This window comes from Pavona decussata, unplaced genomic scaffold, assembly GCF_977016875.1.
Source record: "Pavona decussata unplaced genomic scaffold, jaPavDecu1.1 SCAFFOLD_67, whole genome shotgun sequence".
Lineage (NCBI taxonomy): Eukaryota > Metazoa > Cnidaria > Anthozoa > Scleractinia > Agariciidae > Pavona > Pavona decussata.
In genome coordinates, this window is record NW_028145486.1 from 169,958 (window position 1) to 188,179 (window position 18,222).

Below are 18,222 nucleotides of genomic sequence, written 5' to 3' on the forward strand. Positions count from 1 at the left end.
CACCTGTTTCGGCGACAGTGATTAAAGTTTTCTCCGAATCTGACTGGCTTAAATTAATCGCGTGACGTGATAGTATTCATTCGGGAAAAGAAACTGTTCACAGTGTCCATCCGTCGAAAATGCCCACATGGATAGTACTCGAATCAAACCTCCCATTTATTCTTCCATTTTATTAAAGGGGAAGTATCATGCAAATTTGCTGTCATTTCAAAACTAAAAAATGTTTGTCTGTCAGAAGAAACAAAGAAATAATTGTCAAGTTTGTTATAAATTGTCACCCCAGTGCAATAAAACTGTCCATTAGTGCCTCTGGCCAGAGACAGAGTAGGCCGGTATGGATTGAAACTTGAAAAATGTTAGGCTAATGTTTTTCAAGTTCTCTCATTTTTGTTTGCAAAATGCGCTAGAACAGATCACGAGTTGTTCCTTTCAAGAATTAAGTTCATTTGATTTCTCTCGTCATTCTACAATTATTTGGCAGCTGATTGAAGGTCTTATTTCGTCATTTTTAACAACAGATACCAAAAACCCCATGATACTTCCCCTTTAACTCTTAAACTGTCAAGCTGAGGAATTCGTCCGCTTACAGACTACTGCTTTCAAGATTGCATGGCCACGACAAGTTCTCAAATCCAGAAACCTGATCAGTTATTGTGGTCTGTTTACAGTGATTTAGGCTTTAAGAGCGGCTGTCCGTAAAAATCAAACATATCGTGGCAAGGGTCGAAAATTCGATTTCTTTCATATTTTAATGTCAGATAGGCTAGGATATAACTAAAATCACTGTATAGTTTTTTTGGTGAAATATCCTTTTATTTCAAAGAAAAATGCAAAAAACGAAAATCCGTTAAAATCGTCATTTGAGGCGCTAAAATATTACACGGGTTTGAGAGCCTCGCGTGCGAAAACAAATCATTCTACTGCTTTTAAAACACTCAAATCTTTTTATACAATCTTTAAATATCTGTTGGTATGATTTTGGGAAATATTGCATCGTTCTGTTTATGCGAAATAATTTAATTTCGAAGGCATACAATTCACTGCAGTAAAAGTACTTCGTGAATAAAATTGATTTTTACCATGTGCGAAACCTTCAAATCGATTAAGCTTCTGGTGGTTGAATGTTAGAAGGATGGTCTATAGATTCCTGTAAAAATTTCTTTGGGCAAATGATTAAGAGCGACGCGAGTCCGTAAAAAGTGCAAATATTTGACCCTCAGCGGTAAACTTTGAAGTTGTGGATCAGACATAAATTTTAGTCCGTGCACATGTCTTGACCCATATTAGGTTAAAATAAGCACATACCACATTTCGAAATGTTCTAACCTTATAATATGCTGTAAAAGACAGGTCCAAAGGCCATTTTAGCACGATTCTCTGGTCGCTCGTCGCATAAGTTTGAGCCGGGCGTTTGTACTGAAACGTCCGATGTACACCACGCAAACTGGTCGAATACAAATCTTTGATCAACTTTCGGCGCATTTCATCAAGATTGCGTCTTCTTCGACGGCTAAGTCATTTGTGAAGTATTGCTTGGTTTACAGTAGCTTTCAGTGCAAGAAAATATCATATCTGATCGCTGCTAGATGAAAAAAATTTCGGCGCTTTCAGTCTTGCGTGCAGGCAGCCGTTTATTCGTCACGCAATACAATGTCTTGGACATTTTAGGGGGGTGGAGGAGGGTGAAAATGCGAAAATGCTTGATAACTGAAGAGGTATACCCAAGGCAACAACAACAATTAAGATAGTGATAGTTTAGTTAGGTTTTTTTCCGTAGCTAAAATCCAGGAAATTTATTCATTCGTGAATTCGTTTGCGTGCGCGGGCTGGCTGGTTAGGAGCGGTCGGGGGTGTGTGGGATGGGGGGGAGGGGGGGGGGGGAGAGTTTTCACGCAGAGGACCCCAAATAGCGCATTTCAAGTATAAATGGCTGAAAAATAGCAATGAAAGAACTCACACCCACGAAAAATATTGCCTTTCGTTTGTTTTCCTGAGTTAGTGGAGTCCTATCATCTATTTTTTGTTATTCTTCCGTAAGTCTGGCTGTCCTGTGGCTTTGGGTGGTCATTCATCTGCGTGTTACTTCCTTAGGGGTGTTGTTTTTCAAATACTATTAAATTTATGATGTCTAAATTAAACAATATTTAATTTGAAGTTCTTCCTAAATTTAAAAATAAAATCCCTAAAAAAGTTCAGTCGAATTTATGGCTATGGCCATTGCCATTCGGCTTGAGAAAAAATCGCCAAAAAGTTACTAAGTAAACGAACCCTTGTCGTGCTTATTACTTGGCGCCGTTTGAATACTTAGAGGGGTGCACAAGTGAATTTTTCTGAAGTCAAGTTTATTGCACTGAAAATAGAGGGTTGTTGTTCAACACTAAGACTACGCGGTACAAGCCCCCAAACGTGTCTGGATGCTACCTGGAGGAAATTATGGTGTTACGTAACGCGCGTGGGCCACAACATCATCCGTACCATGGAGAGCACCCCTCCTGTCAGAAGCCCGACCCCACGCTAGCACCACATAAGCACCGGCATTATTTATCAACTGAAGGATCGGAACATGTTTTTTTTAGGGATAGGGGGAGAGGGGGTAGGGTGCTTACTTGTTTTGAATATAAAATAAATGGAGGAGAGGATAGTGTATCAACTTTGAGGCCGAAGCTTTAGCTACGTCAACAGACCGCCATACTGTTACTAGCCTGACTGCACCCGTCAAGGACAGCACACTTACCTGCAGCGATCAGAGTTATGTCCAGTCGATTAACCTACCACTTACACGCTGTTATGGCCTTGCGCACGCTGTTAAGATGAGATATTTTTTCAAGTTTGGGTCAACGGACTAGCATAAGTAATAAGAGTAAGAAAAATAAAGGCCCAAAAAGCTGTTGTATCTAAGAATAGTGCTGGCCTGCCATCAGGGCATATTGTGGCTTAACAAAGATAAAGCAAGCAAGGTAAGACGAAATTCCTAAATAAATCGGGTTTTTTTTTAAATTTTGCAGTCTTGTGTTTCAAAGTTAGAGTATGTACTAGTACCAGGACTAGTACCGAGTGCAGCTTTCAATCACTTTAGCCCTTGCCCACTCCCTTAAAATGGCCATGACATGGATGGTAGGACGAACAGATGCCTGCAATGAGGGATATTTTTGGTTTCATACCAGGATCTATTGCATTTAAAGGTGGAAAGAACTAGCTCAAGGATGTGCAGTGATCTTCATCAGTAAAAACTGATACTGTTGAGTGAAATCTCATCCCCCCCCCCCCCCTCCCCCCCTCCACGGTAACGCTCCTAACAACCCAGCCCGCGCGCGCAAATGAATTCGCCAGTGAATAATTTATCTGGATTTTAGCTACGGAAAAAGAACGTAACTAAAGGTATCGCTATCTTAATTGTTATTGTTGTTGCCTTGAGTATATTTATGTTCAGTTACCAAGCATTTCGCATTTTCACCCTCCTCCACCCCGCTAAAATGTCCAAGACATTGTATTGCGTGACGAACAAACGGCTGCCTGCAATGCAAGATAGACTGAAAGCGCGGACATTTTTTGTCATTCTAGCAGAGATCAGATATGATATTTTCTTGCACTGTAAACTACTGTAAACCAAGCAATACTTCACAAATGACTTAGCCGTCGAAGAAGACGCAGTCTTGATGAAATGCGCCGAAAGTTGATCAAAGATTTGCATTCGACCAGTTTGCGTGGTGTACATCGGACGTTTCAGTACAAACAGCCGGCTCAAACTTATGCGACGAGCGACCAGAGAATCGTGCTAAAATGGCCTTAGGACCTGTCTTTTACAGCATATTATAAGGTTAGAACATTTCGAAATGTGGTATGTGCTTATTTTAACCTAATATGGGTCAAGACATGTGCACGGACTAAAATTTATGTCTGACCCGCAACTTCAAAGTTTACCGCTGAGGGTCAAATATTTGCATTTTTTATGGACTTTGAAAAGCTCTCGCGTCGATCTTAATCATTTGCCCAAAGAAATTTTTACAGGAATCTATAGACCTTCCTTCTAACATTCAACCACCAGAAGCTTAATCGATTTGAAGGTTTCGCACATGGTGAAAATCAATTTTATTCACGAAGTACTTTTACTGCAGTGAATTGTTTGCCTTCGAAATTAAATTATTTCGCATAAACAGAACGACGCAATATTTCCCAAAATCATTTCAACAGATATTTAAAGATTGTAAAAAGAGATTTGAGTGTTATGAAAGCGCTAGAATTATTTGTTTTCGCACGCGAGGCTCTCAAACCCGTGTAATATTTTAGCGCCTCAAATGACGATTTTAACGGATTTTCGTTATTTGCATTTTTCTTTGAAATAAAAGGAGATTTCACCAAAAAACTATACAGTGATTTTAGTTATATCCTAGCCTATCTAACATTAAAATATGAAAGAAATCGAATTTTTCACCCTTGCCGCGAAATTTAGAATTTGTCTGATTTTTACAGACAGCCGCTCTTAAGAGCCAATAAACTGAGTGCACATAAGATTCGTTTGCCGTTCCATACCAACATTTGTTTTCAAGTAAAACCAAAATGCCAGTTTTATGCGTCCTGAAGCAAAGCTAAAAACACATATCTTTGCTTTCACTCAATTCTTTAATTCAAATCTCATTTTGAAAGCAAAATTTCCTTATGACAGCAAACACCAAATGACTAAGTATTTGTCTCCAATTTTTACAGTGGCCCATATCTGCAAACACAACAACATATTCTTGAAACACAACAAACAATTCTCGGAACACAATTTTCTCGAAACACTACACAATATTTATGAAACACAACACAATTTTCTCGAAAGACAACACTAAATTTGCGAAACACACCACAATATTTGCAAAACACAACACAAAATTCTCAAAATTTATGCAGATGTATGCTATTACACAACGTATAAACCCATTATTACTCTACCGCTGACACTTACTGCGCCTTGCAAAATCTCGCCATTTTGTCTGCTTTCTTCTCATTGGGTGTAGCAAGAATGGATATGTTTCTAAAGTGCTTGTTCTGTTCAGAGGAGCTTGAGAAAACGAACCGATTCTGTTCTAGATGTGGAGCAGCCGTCGACAAAGAGGAGGTTCTCATACGTTATTATTTTCAGCGTGGGTTTGATTACTCGGTTGTCTTTCTCTTTTTGAAAAAGTACCATGCACTGGAAATATCTATGCGTACTTTGCACAATAGGCTTCGCGATTACGGGTTGCGAAGAAGGAATACAAACAGTGACGATGGCGAAATCTACCAGGCCATTCAGGAAGAATTAGATGGGCCAGGCTGCTTGAGGGGTTATCGAACTATGTGGCATACCCTTCATATGGATTATGGAATACAGGCACCAAGAAGAAAAGTGGAAATAATTTTACGGCAAGTCGATCCTGAAGGAACGGCCTTGCGAAGGGCTCATGCACTGAGGAGAAGGATGTACACTAACCCAGGCCCGAAGTTTGCTTGGCACGTCGGCGGCTACGATAAGTTGAAGCCATACGGGTTTCCTTTTCATGGTGCCGTGGACGGTTTCAGCCGTCGAGTTGTGTGGTTAAGAATTTGCCACTCGAACAATGACCCATGCCATGTGGCTGCATTGTTTTACGATTGTGTGAAATCAAACAAAGGTTGTCCAAGAGTCCTTCAGGCAGACTGTGGTACTGAAAATGGCACCATGGCAGCCTTGCAGTGTTATTTTCGAGGATCTGGAAACGACGACAAGCAGGATTAAATGCACATAGGTATGGATCGTCCCCAGCGAACCAGCGCATCGAGAGATGGTGGTCGTTTTATCGTCACGACAGATCAACATGGTGGATTAATTTCTTTTAAAGACTTAGTTGAAAGAAGCATTGTCGATACTTCCAGTGAATTAAGTATGTCATGTTTATGGTTCTGTTTCAAAGCTATCTTTGACCTAGATCATGTAAGGGATCACTGGAACACCCACTACATTCGAAAATCACGTCACGATACGATCCCTGGTAGGCCTGATGAGCTTTTCTGCCTTCCTGAGAACAGTGGGTTCGAAGATTTCAAATGTCCCATAACACAATAACAACTTGATGATATGGCTGTGTACTGTGCGACAGCACAAGCCGAGAACATTTTTCTAGAGTATTTTAATTATGTACTGGAGAGTCTCAATTTGTACCATCCAACAAACTGGAGGGAGGCATTAGCGCTTTTTCAGCATTTGATGCAAGTAGCACAATAGCTCCTAGAAATTCAGGGACTCAAAGAAATTTCAATGCAAGGCGATATTACCGCAGAACAGTGGCAGAGTGAGTTGAGTTCCAGTTATTCTAAATAGAATGAATCTTTTTGCTCCTAAGTTGGAATTAGATATGCCAGATTAGTTCCATACAAAAATACAACATGTAATCACTTTGAAATAATGGGTTGTTTGCCTTTGCTGACAGTATGCTCTACTGAACCTCTGCTTAACGTCCACGTACTTCCAGTACAACGGAAAGCACTACAAACAGTTACGGGCAGTTACAGTTACAGCTATGGGCTCACCAGTTTCTGTTGTTGTAGCAGAAATTGTCATGCAGAACATCGAGGAACAAGCCCTAGCAACCTACAAACGGACACTACCGCTCTGGTTACGGTACGTAGACGACACCTTTACAGCAGTACACAAAGACAAAATCGACGATATTTACGAACACCTTAACAGACAGAACGCTGACATACAGTTTACCAAGGAGATCGAAGAAAATGGCAAAATACCTTTTCTAGACTGCTTAGTTACCCGTAACAACAACGACAACAAACTAAGTACTACGGTTTACAGGAAACCAACACATACTGACAGACTACTGGACCAGTCATCCTACAACCCTACTTCTCACAAAGCAACGACTATACAGACCTTAACAAGGCATGCACAACTGGTTTGTGACTCACCTGACAGACTCGCAGACGAAAACAACTACTTAGACAACGTTTTCAACAAGAACAACTACAACAAGGACTTTGTTAGACATAACACTTACAAGAACACTGAACCTAACGTCACAAACAACGACGCGACTCCCGTAACCACTGTAACTATACCTTACGTAAGGGGCACTTCTGAGACTATCGCACGAATTCTACAATCCTACAATATCCGTATAACCACCACTTTACGGCAACCACTGACGAAAGTAAAGGACAAAGACGAACCGAACCGCAGACAGGGAGCAGTTTACAAGATCAAATGCTGCGACTGCCAGGCCACTTATATTGGTGAGACCGGCAGAAATTTAAACGTACGACTGACTGAACACAAACGAGCAACTATCAAGTATAGGACAAAGACGAACCGAACCGCAGACAGGGAGCAGTTTACAAGATCAAATGCTGCGACTGCCAGGCCACTTATATTGGTGAGACAGGCAGAAATTTAAACGTACGACTGACTGAACACAAACGAGCAACTAGAAATGGTGATATCAACAATCACATTGCTGAGCACCATTTACAAACGAACCACAGAATCGACTGGGACTCTGCCAAGTGCATTACCTACTGTACAAATTACTATCAACGACTCACTCTGGAAAGCTGGTTTACCAACTTAGAACAAACGCCACTCAACCGTTGCGTACAACTACCTGCACCATACAAACGACTTATTGACAACAACAACGAAACAGACAAACAATAGACATTTTACTAAGAATAGACCCACGGACTTTTTGACTAACAAAAGACGGATCGAAACGCACCAATCACTTTTTACAGTCTTCACGGCCAATAACATCACGGCTTACTGACAAACGACCAATAACATCTGGACTTCGTTGACCAATCAGGTTAACAACCAGAGACGTATATACCACCTACCGACGTTCCACAATTCACTAGACTCTGAAGATGACTCCCGCTCAGGTTGTCGAAACGTCAGTCAAAGTCACCACAAACAGTCCTTCTCAGGACTACACTCACCCGGATGATCATAATTTACGTACTTATGAACTTAACTATGCTATCAGGACCTCAGTTTTCAAAACAGATGGGGAAATGTTTTCAAACTACTATACCAAATGGAGCATCAGTAAATGTTTACTCAATTTTAAACCTTACTTAGGCCATCCCAAAAAAATGTTTTGTTTCCCATCGCCCCATCTCTTGTGATGATGGGTCGGTCGGTCAGGCAAAAAAGAAAAACAATGAACACTTGACGGGGTTTGGGTTCCAGATAAGGCCAGGCTGCTAAGTAAGAAAGCCTGGTTACAAAGTTAACAGACGTGGTCTTTTCGTTCGTTATTCGTTTTATCAATGTTAATTAAAGTTAGACAAGGACACCACATCATATACCAATTGTTGTTAATAAAACGAGATCGTGTGCTTGTAAATTCAAGTATTTGCTACTTTGACTAGTGAATCTGGATTTTTTTTTTTTTTTTTTTTACTTTTCAAAAAAAAGGGGTCGTGCTATGGGAAACGAAACATTTTATTGGGATGGCCTAAGAACAATCTATTTAACAGGAACTTTTCTAAATTAAGAAACATGAAATCTATGTAGCCATGGCTGCAAAGGAGACTAAGGAACATGAGGCATTTCATGCATATCCATAACCCCGTGTGTTTACAAATGCAAATGTCACATCTTTTTTAGGCGTCGTCCACACGTATCCGGAAATTTGTGAAAAGGCAAGTTTTTTTTTTACGAATACGGCTTGCGTCCACACGTATCCAGCGTATTTTCCGGCAGTATCCGGAAATTTTTGAAAACGCTCTCCAGAGTGGAAATTTTTGTATCCGATACGAATACGTATACGTGTGGACGGTCGTATCCGGAAATTTTTGAATACGCTTTCGTCATTCTCTTGGATCCAGTCTTCACGGCGAGCATTATAAACAAACATGGCGTACAGAAAGCCGGGTTGTAGCTTCTTTGTTAGTTGCTCTGATTTCTAGTTTGATATCATGCGTTCAGATAAATGCAGCTGTGATAAATTTACATAAACAATACATTAGAGATCGACAGGATGTTTTGAGATTGTTGCAATCTCGTACCCAGAGTCCTCAGGCTTTTTGGTCAGCGGGGCGGCGCCAGGAGAGACTCTGGGATAATGGAATTTCTTATCCCAGAAAAAGTGGGATTCCGGTCTTTGTGCGCATGCTTAAGATTAAAACGGAAGTCAAATGCCCCAAAATGGCAGTCGTGTTGATGTTTTCGGGCCTGAAGGTTTTATCGGGCCTTGAAAGTGTTCGAGAAAGCCAAAGTTGATTGTTACACGCGATCGAAGGAACTGGGTTTTTTTCCCGCAAGAGCGGATCAAAGCAACTGGACTTTTTATCCTGTAAGAGCGAGCGAACGGTGGACTTGATTCGACATTGCTACAACACATACAGACAAGTAAATAACATAATTATTTCTTTATTACTTTTTATACTTACAAATAAAAAGGAAACATCACTTCTCCTCTCACAGAACTGTGCAGCTGACTGTGTTGAATTTATGTTTAAATTACCTTCCCCCTTCCCTTTACGTCAGTTTATGTCCAAATGGGATTTGTTTACGTTATGTCTTATTATAAATTATCGCTTCAATGAACACATAGTGTAAGTTATCATTTGACAATTTAAATCACCTCTTGATATTTACTGTTGTAAAGTTTTTTGTTGCCCCCTTTTTAATTGCAATAGAATGAATTAAAGTGTATATAATTAGAATGTTATATCTGTTCAATTGCAATTTAGCACAATTTAAACATCAGCACATTTTTATGCATCTGTCCTGAATGTCATGTCATGAGAAGCTTTGAAGTTTTTCTTTCTGGATAGACATTCCTTTTGCCAAGCTTCTGATAGTCTGAAATGTCAGCCATCTCTTCTCCCTAACCCACAGGGGACGCACCCCCTTTGGGTTAGGGAGAGGAGATGGCGGACATTTCAGACTAAACTTCTGACGAATCTGATAGAGAGTGTTCACATCTTGCATGGCGTTAGTGCTGTAGAGTTGCTCCCAGGTATACTATATATCTAGAAATAAAATGAAATAGTAATAATTTTTTAACAGTGTTTTAAATGCATTCCAATGCATGTTTGGGTTATTCAATTCAAATCCCAATACTACATAGTACCAAAGCTTTTCCTGACAGTGAGTTGTGTTGAGGTTTGTTAACTTTTCTGCCTAACCACAGAGTATTTACATGAGACCTGTATAGGGAGTGGTCATCACCTCTCATCAGTAAATTAGTTATAATGTGATTGTTGAGAGACTGTCGATATCCTGACTATGATATTTCACTTAGTCAATTTCTATACCATGTATATAATCTCCTCAGTACTCCTCCTTGTATATTTAATCAGGGTAAAATTAAAACTATCTTATGTGAGTTCTCATATTTTTGGGTGTGTACTATAGGAAGCACAGGGACGGGGTCAATAGATTGGGGAATTTGTGTTTATATTATTAATTTACATAAATTGGTGGGGCCCAACTTCATTTGGTTGTGAAATGTACTCTTTAACTAAGAGCTGAGTCAGATAGCTCAGGTACTGACACACATTACCTAATTTATTTTGATTAAAGGGTACAATTGGTAAATTGATAATTTCTGAAGGATTTGCCATTTCTTTTCAGTACTGGATGGTGATCTGATTTGGTATCACACTTTTAAATATTGACTTCAGGCAAGGGAAGTACTCAACCAACACTCTGCTGAATGGTATAATATAATCTCTTCTCTGATCTTGCCGCTCTCGTGTTGACAACAGATAATTATTATGCTTATTGTCAAACTCCCCAATATCCTGAATGATTGGCACAGTGTTGTTGAGACCTTTGCTGGACACCCTGTCAAAAGTAATGAACTGTGTAAATTCTCCAGTGCTTGTGGGAATTTGTTGTCCCTTGACAATAATGTTAGCTAAGACCTAAAAATCAAAAAACTATTGACTCTTAGTTCAAGCCCTTCCTGGACTCTAATGGTCTATCATGCCACAATCTAGGTCATCCAGCATATTGCATAATGTTTGGTGGGACTGGGCCAAGTCTAATGAGCTGCACTGACCAAAAATCTGCAGCAGAACTGTTTAGGGCATTAGAGGCGTCAACAAGAAGAACAGTGTCTGTTCCATTGGCGTCAAAAATATTGTGCATTGCATGAATAACAGCCTCACTCCCACTTTTATGGCCTGCGCACATCTGCAGTGAGCCGCTTGCTTTGACGGCATTGGGTTGTGTTACTCTCATCACCCACTTCCCAATTATCCTCCGTATTACTTCACCAACCCCAAGCGGCTGGACCGCGCCCTCTCCTTAATAATAATAATAATAATAATAATAATAATAATAATAATAATAATAATAATAATAATAATAATAATTAATGAGTAATATTAAAGGTGGGTAATTTAAGGTGGGTAATTGATTTTAGTGTCCTTTGTGTTAAACTTGTTTTAATAATTACATGAAGAAATGATAGGAAGGGTTGCCAAAATAATTATGTTAGTTTATCTCCCAATTACAAGTGGAGTGTTTGATACCAAGGATATATGATGAAAATGGTCACTTTCTGTACGGGGCTGTGCAAACATCATCTGGTTATATGTCACACAAACGGGGGGTACTTGGCTCCCACGTTCATGTACAACAGGTACACTTGCAATAGAATGAAATCGAGCAGAGACCTCCTGTATCTCCTCAATAATAATTGTGTCCCAATTGAACCCTTCAAGGGAAGACTTGGTGTTCGTCCTTATGACATATAACACAGAAGGTCACAGCACTGCTCATCTATTTTTTTCCAACAACTGGTACTTTAGGCATGATTTCACACTTTGCAATGGCAGAATTGCTTTGGAAATCTCAACAGGAATATCTGTCTGCAAGGGAACCCACGGTTTCCTTGTCTCATCCTTCTTCAATGGAGTTTTTGCATGTTTTTGTCGTGATCAGATGAAGGGAAAAAAGGAACATTTTAAAAAAGTTAGATCATTTTTACTTACATATTAATATACAGCCTTTAACAGAGTACAATAAAACTATCGTTATCTTTAAATTTTTGCCATCTTAATTTAAACTCAGAGTGCATTATATGTTTGGTTATATAAACACTCCAAGCAATATTATAACTTTTGTATTTTAAGATTGAGGAGGCTTAATATTCATAAGCCCCATGGTTTCTTAGCCTCCTCTCTACTTATACTTTTCTTTTATTTGTTTGTCTCTGTACGTTGGGAAATAACTAATGTAAATATTTTTAAAGTATATCTGCATTTGGACGACCAGCTTTCTTCAGTATTATCTACACCTGTTCTTTAACAGGTCAAGTTGGGTGGCTACTTCACTGTCACAATGTGTTGACTTTCTTGCAGAGAAGATGGTTGTAAGTAGCAGACAACAAGTCTTTATTCTCAACTGCCCCTCTACTGTAAATCTGTATGTACTGGCTATTACATTTGAGACTTAACTTTCATCTTAAGGTAACCTATAAAACAACGGCCTTTCACACTTTTAAACGTTTACACTCAAAACAAAATCTCTCACCATTTGAGAAAATGTTCCACACACCATTATAATGCTGAAAATAAAATAGATTACCTCCGCCTCTAAAAGGGAAATTTTTTCTGAGTGGTTAGCTAGCTTTGGCAAGATGGGCCGTGACTGAAAAAAAGTGAAACTTTTGCTCTCGTGTGCGGCGTTTGATCATCGTGGAGATGTCTTCAACGTTTCCCTTGTGGCAAAACCGAAGGGGAAACGGCAACCTGAGATGGACTTCGCTCCACAACAGATCTCTTCATCTCCAAATTTTCATCCGCAACAAGGTAAGTAGCTGCTTGCATTTTGCCGTGTTTTACCATCGTATGGCAGTAGTGCAACTTCCCACGCTAAAACGACTGATGTTTCGTCGGCTAGAAATTGTTGCACTGACAATGACATAATTCAAAACCCGTCTTTGAATTAGAGTGTTTCTAATTTTTGGTGTGCTTTAAGCTAGGGGTAAATAGAAAAAAAACCGTCACACACATAAAAATTACAAAGCTCCGAGTTTGACATTTCAAATCTCCCTCCAAAACAGGGAAGTTGGTTCGGGGGGTTTCCGGTTTGGTTAACTTCCGCAAATGACCAACGGACTTCCTGTTGGTCTTCCATTGTTATGCAGACGACCAATCAAAAAAATTATATTTTTCCATTATCCCAGAGTCTCTCCTGGCGCCGCCCCGCTGACCAAAAAGCCTGAGGACTCTGGGTACGAGATTGAGATTGTTGTCAATGAACAGTGGGCATCATAAAGTCAAAAAAAGAGCGAACCATCACCGAAGGCGATTCTGGACGCGACCACGAAGGACAAGCGCATGGTGGGACAATTTGATCAATGGCACAATGATCGAAGAAGAATGGAGAGAAAATTTTGGAACTGGGCACTAGAGCAAAACAGAAAATTTCCGGATACAATCGAATACGTGTGGACGGCTGAAAACGATTCGAATACGCTGCGTGTGGACGCGAAAATTTTCGCATCCGCAAAAAAATATTTGCGGAAAAAAAATTTCCGGATACGTGTGGTCTTAAACTCATCGTATGTTTGATGAACCACTGGTAGCAGCAACTCACAGGCACATGCATTTGCTTTAGGAACCTTCGATTTTTCACCACGCTGCTCAGGTGATGAAGGAAGCCAACATGCAATTCTATACCAGCCGGAGGAACCTCCCTAAACCCACTGACAAAAAAGAGAATATCAATGAAAGTTATTTCAACTGCTTTCTCTTCAACATCGTGTAAAAAATCATTCCAACGGGATAATACAAGACCTTCAACTTGGCGGTTATTTGACCCTGCCTCACTATAATGAACAGAAAAGAGACAGCCAAATAACTCTGCAGTTAGTGTTAGTTTGGAATAGCAGAAAACTTCTTTAAAATTCTCATAGCTCGTAAGACACCCAGTTCAGAGATACCTGCTTTGAATCGTTCATATGCTGCATGTACCCTCTCAAGCACAAACCAATGAGCAGTGTTGTCAACCAGATTTAAAACATCCTCCTGTTTTCTTAATACCTGAAGGGTACCTGCAAGTTCTAACAGATTCTCTAGATTATGATCCGAGATTAGTTTTTCAGCTTCTTCAACTGTTCTGCTATTTTTTCAAAGCCAGTGCAGAGAATTTCTTATGTTGATATCATAAATATCCTCAGTCTACACTTACAGTTGCTTGTGTAACTCCTTTTGTCAATGCATCATAAAAGGGAAGCCCAAAGCATCTTGGCCCAGGGCCACCATGCACTATCGACATGGCAATGAACTCCCCAGCATAAAAAAAGAAATCATTTCCTAAATAGTTAGCATTGCATGACAAAAACTTGCTTTCTTCTGGGCCACAAAATAACTGTGAATTAACAATCCACTCATGGACCAGAGTAAAAAATTCTCTTTTTGGTCCCCCTAAATCAAATGCGCCCTCAGACACTCCAGAATCATCAGTGAACTTAAATGACACCCTCTTATCTGGAGAAAAAGTCTTCCTTCTAAGCCCCCTTAAAGCTCCTTCCCAAAGATGACTACGACTGATTTTAAACTTGGATATCTTATCATCATTAATCTTAAGAGCTAGTTGTTCCAGTATCTCTTGTAATGAGAAGGCTGTCTTTGTTTCAAACACTTGTGGCTCATCCACAGCCACAGGGTCAATATCTTCTTCTGAATCACTACTGTACAGCAAACTGCCTGGGATTAAGGAGGCATAAAGCAGATCTTCATCACTACTGAAATTAAGCCCACCATCATAACCGTTTAGTTTCTTAGTCTTTTTTATTTTTTCATTTTTTCACAGCATTCCTTTTCTGTGGTTTTCGGCTAAGCGCTTCCATATTAATGTCAGCACTAGCGTGTAGGGTATTTCTTACGTCCTAGCTAGTCTACACCTTTAAAGGCATTTCTTAAGAGAGGAACGCGAGTTTGCGGACTAGACCCAGCTCCAGATGTATTACTCGAGCAAGTGAAAACTTCATACCTTATCTATATTTGGACGCGGTGAAGGTAAGCCAAATAATTGTTGTCGTTTTTTCCGTGGTCTGTAAGGACAAAGCACTTACATGTTAAACACAAAAAAATAATGCCCAAATTTATAAAACGCACGCAAACTTATTTATTTATGGGACCAAACTATAAAAAAGATGCAGAAGTTACAAACTTAAAAAAAATTCACGCAAACTTTAAAAAATAGATTGCATGAAACATAAAATGCACGCCAGCAAACTTAAAAATATTGCGTGCGCCGGCAAACTTAAAATATAACATGCAAACTTTATCAAGCGCACGCAAGATTCAAGAATTTAAGAAGAAAGGCCACATTGCTGAGCATACGACTGCATTCTGACAACTCGAACCGGATCGAGTTAAAGGCTGGCTGAGTTTTTCCGCTATTTCCGTGCCTTTTTGTGTTCCTTTTGGGAGCTCAAGGACAATTCTTTTTCTTTGTTTATACTTTTACATTATAAAGCTGTGGTTTAGAGCGAAAACGTTGATCAAGTTAAAAAGTAAATTGGCGGGTTTGCAATTCCTTGGCCCCGGGAATTATAGTGCGAGTTTAAAGTTTATAGCAAAATAACAGATCCACATTGCCCTCAGGGAATGTATTCTGGTGGTCTTTTACACAAGTGGTGAAGCTTTTTTAGATTGCATGCATTTTATTAAGTTTGTAACTTCTGCATTTTGTTTAGCGTTTTTACCAATTTTTATTAATCTAGTGTTGCATGTATTTCATTAAGTTTGTAAGTTTTGTATTTTATTACGTTAATTTTTGTTGTCATTTTTATTAAGTTTGCACGCGATTATAAAATCTGCATATTTTTTTATTATTTTTTTTAATTTAATTCAATATTTATCCAGGGACATCCAGTAACGTTTGCGTACATTTTGTTATGTTTGGGCGTGTTTTATGTTTAACATAATTGTAGGTGCTTTATCCATGCCGGCCACCAAAGGTTCTATTTTCCTAATATCATGGGTGACAAATTACTCTTTAATTTTGGCGCAAAATTTCAGAGTTAATTTATAATTTCACATGTGAAAATACAAAATTGCTATGGCAACGTTTCCTATATCTCAGTGCCAAGATGGTGCTCAGGTTTAAAGATGGAAGTGACGGCATTAAAACCTAAATACGCGAAAGAGCACAATTAACTGGTAGAGGGTTTTTGAGAATTGGGGTGATGAAAATGGCCTTGAGAAAAACCCTGAGACGGTTCGTCTTGAGCAGTTGGATAAAGTACTCGAGCGGTTTTTTGCCTGCGTATGTAAACAAGACGGAACCGGCCACGATTGTGAGCGTAATTTGTCACCCATGATATTAAAAGGTAATCAAATGGTATACTCGTGAAATTAGGAAATAATTTCACGCGCGTTTTGTCAAAAATTCTAGTAATTTCCCGAGCCTTTAACATATACTAATTTCACTGTCATTATCATAACAACTCGATCGACACACTGCAAATTGTGATCCGTCCCGTCTACAATAAGTAAAAAGCGTGAGTGAATTGAGACAATATTGAATAGATTGCACATAGACTAAGTTGCAGTCCGTTGGATAAAGATAAAGGGTGTCTACTTGAATGGTTGAGCTAAGGCATGTCACATTTGGATCTCAATGAAATCAAATAGAGCGTTTATGATAACAAGTCCTTCAGTTTAGTTCTTGAGGATCTGGCGACGACGCATCTGGAAGGTAAGTTCAATCCGCAGTAAGAAACATTATTTCCGTTGCAGTCAATTTTAGAGGATGAAAAATAGAACAGTTGAGGAGTAACCGTTCCGTTTCTTACCCCCTTTTACTTCACCATCCCTTTGATGTGATTTATAAACTTAGCACTTCGATAATCATGTCGACACTAGCCCGTAGGGTATTTTTCACCCCCTACCTAGTACCATAGGCCTTTCAACATAATCATATAGATCACTTAGCTTGTCCTCAATGGAAGCGCTGTTCTAGAAAGTCGCTTTTGCTTTGCTACTCTTAAGGACGGTGCCTACTAATACCGAAGTATTTTTGTGCAGTTTATGACTATGCGGGAAAAGCAGATCTCAGCAAGGCCTATTGGAATCCAAAAAGAAAATTGGGGGTAACCACGCATTTTTCAGAGATACTTAAGCAATAATATCTCTAAAAGACGCCAAAATATAAAGCAATGTATGGAATTTTTTCCTAAATTGAAGCTTATTTATCTCTGAAAAATGCATGGTTACCCCAATTTTCTTTTGAGATACCAAAAGCATTTGCTAAGTTCTGCTTTCTTCGTATAGTTTTAAACCGCGCAAAAATATCCCTGTATAAGTAGGCACCACCCATAGGAAACCCGAGTATCTCTCGATGCGCCAAACGTATGCGCAGTAACAATAGTAAGCACCGTCCTTAATTGATGTTCTTGGCCAATTATCACACGCCGTAACGGGAAATTCTTGTTTTGACCTCAATAAACTCCTAACAAATTAAACCAACTTTGAATCAAGGACTTTTCCTTCCCTTGAGACTCATCTAAACAACAATCGTTTATTGTGCCGGATGGAGACATTCTCGATAATTGAAATGTGTCGCGTTCAATTTGATGTGCCTCTTTGGAGGAATTCAAATAACTCTAATTATCAGCGCCAAGGGCATAATTGAAATCTTAGTGTCCGGTCGCTAATCACAAATGACAGTATGAGTGGATTAAACATTGCTGCTCCACATCAACAAAGTTGTAAGTTGCAGTCCATGAATACGAACGGGTGGTAATACGCCAAGAGTAGGAAAACATGAATATGACGTTTCGCTATCAGTCACTGGCGCAAAATATGTAAATGCAGTTAGTACGTATACCCGACTTAAGAAAAAAGAATTGCACTTGGAGATAACGTTACATTTCTACAGTTTTATTTCAAAACTGAATTGTTATTTTCTGCTGTTATATCTTGTTGCAATTGTTCTTTAGATAACTAGACTGATTGAACAATATCTATCTAATATATCTATCTATATCTATCTAATCGCAAAGAGTAGGGCATGGAGTTCCCGCTGTGCTGGTCTGGTCTTTATGCTATTTCATGATTAGTAGTAATGTAAACCGCATTTGAATATATGCATATAGAAAATGCTGTATATAAATACCATTACCATTACCATTACTATTATCCTTCGTTCGCTCACTCGACCTTTCTTAAGTTCGCTTATTATTTTTACAAAGACGTTTGTGAAAGCAGTTTCGTGACTTCTTTTCATTTCCCAAAAAC

At 39.2% G+C, this 18,222-nt stretch overlaps 1 pseudogene; it reads right to left on the reverse strand.

Moving 5' to 3' along the window:
• Window positions 1-7,987: 7,987 nt before the first annotated feature.
• LOC146477909 (G2/M phase-specific E3 ubiquitin-protein ligase-like) lies at window positions 7,988-18,115 on the reverse strand (annotated as a pseudogene).
• Window positions 18,116-18,222: the final 107 nt, after the last annotated feature.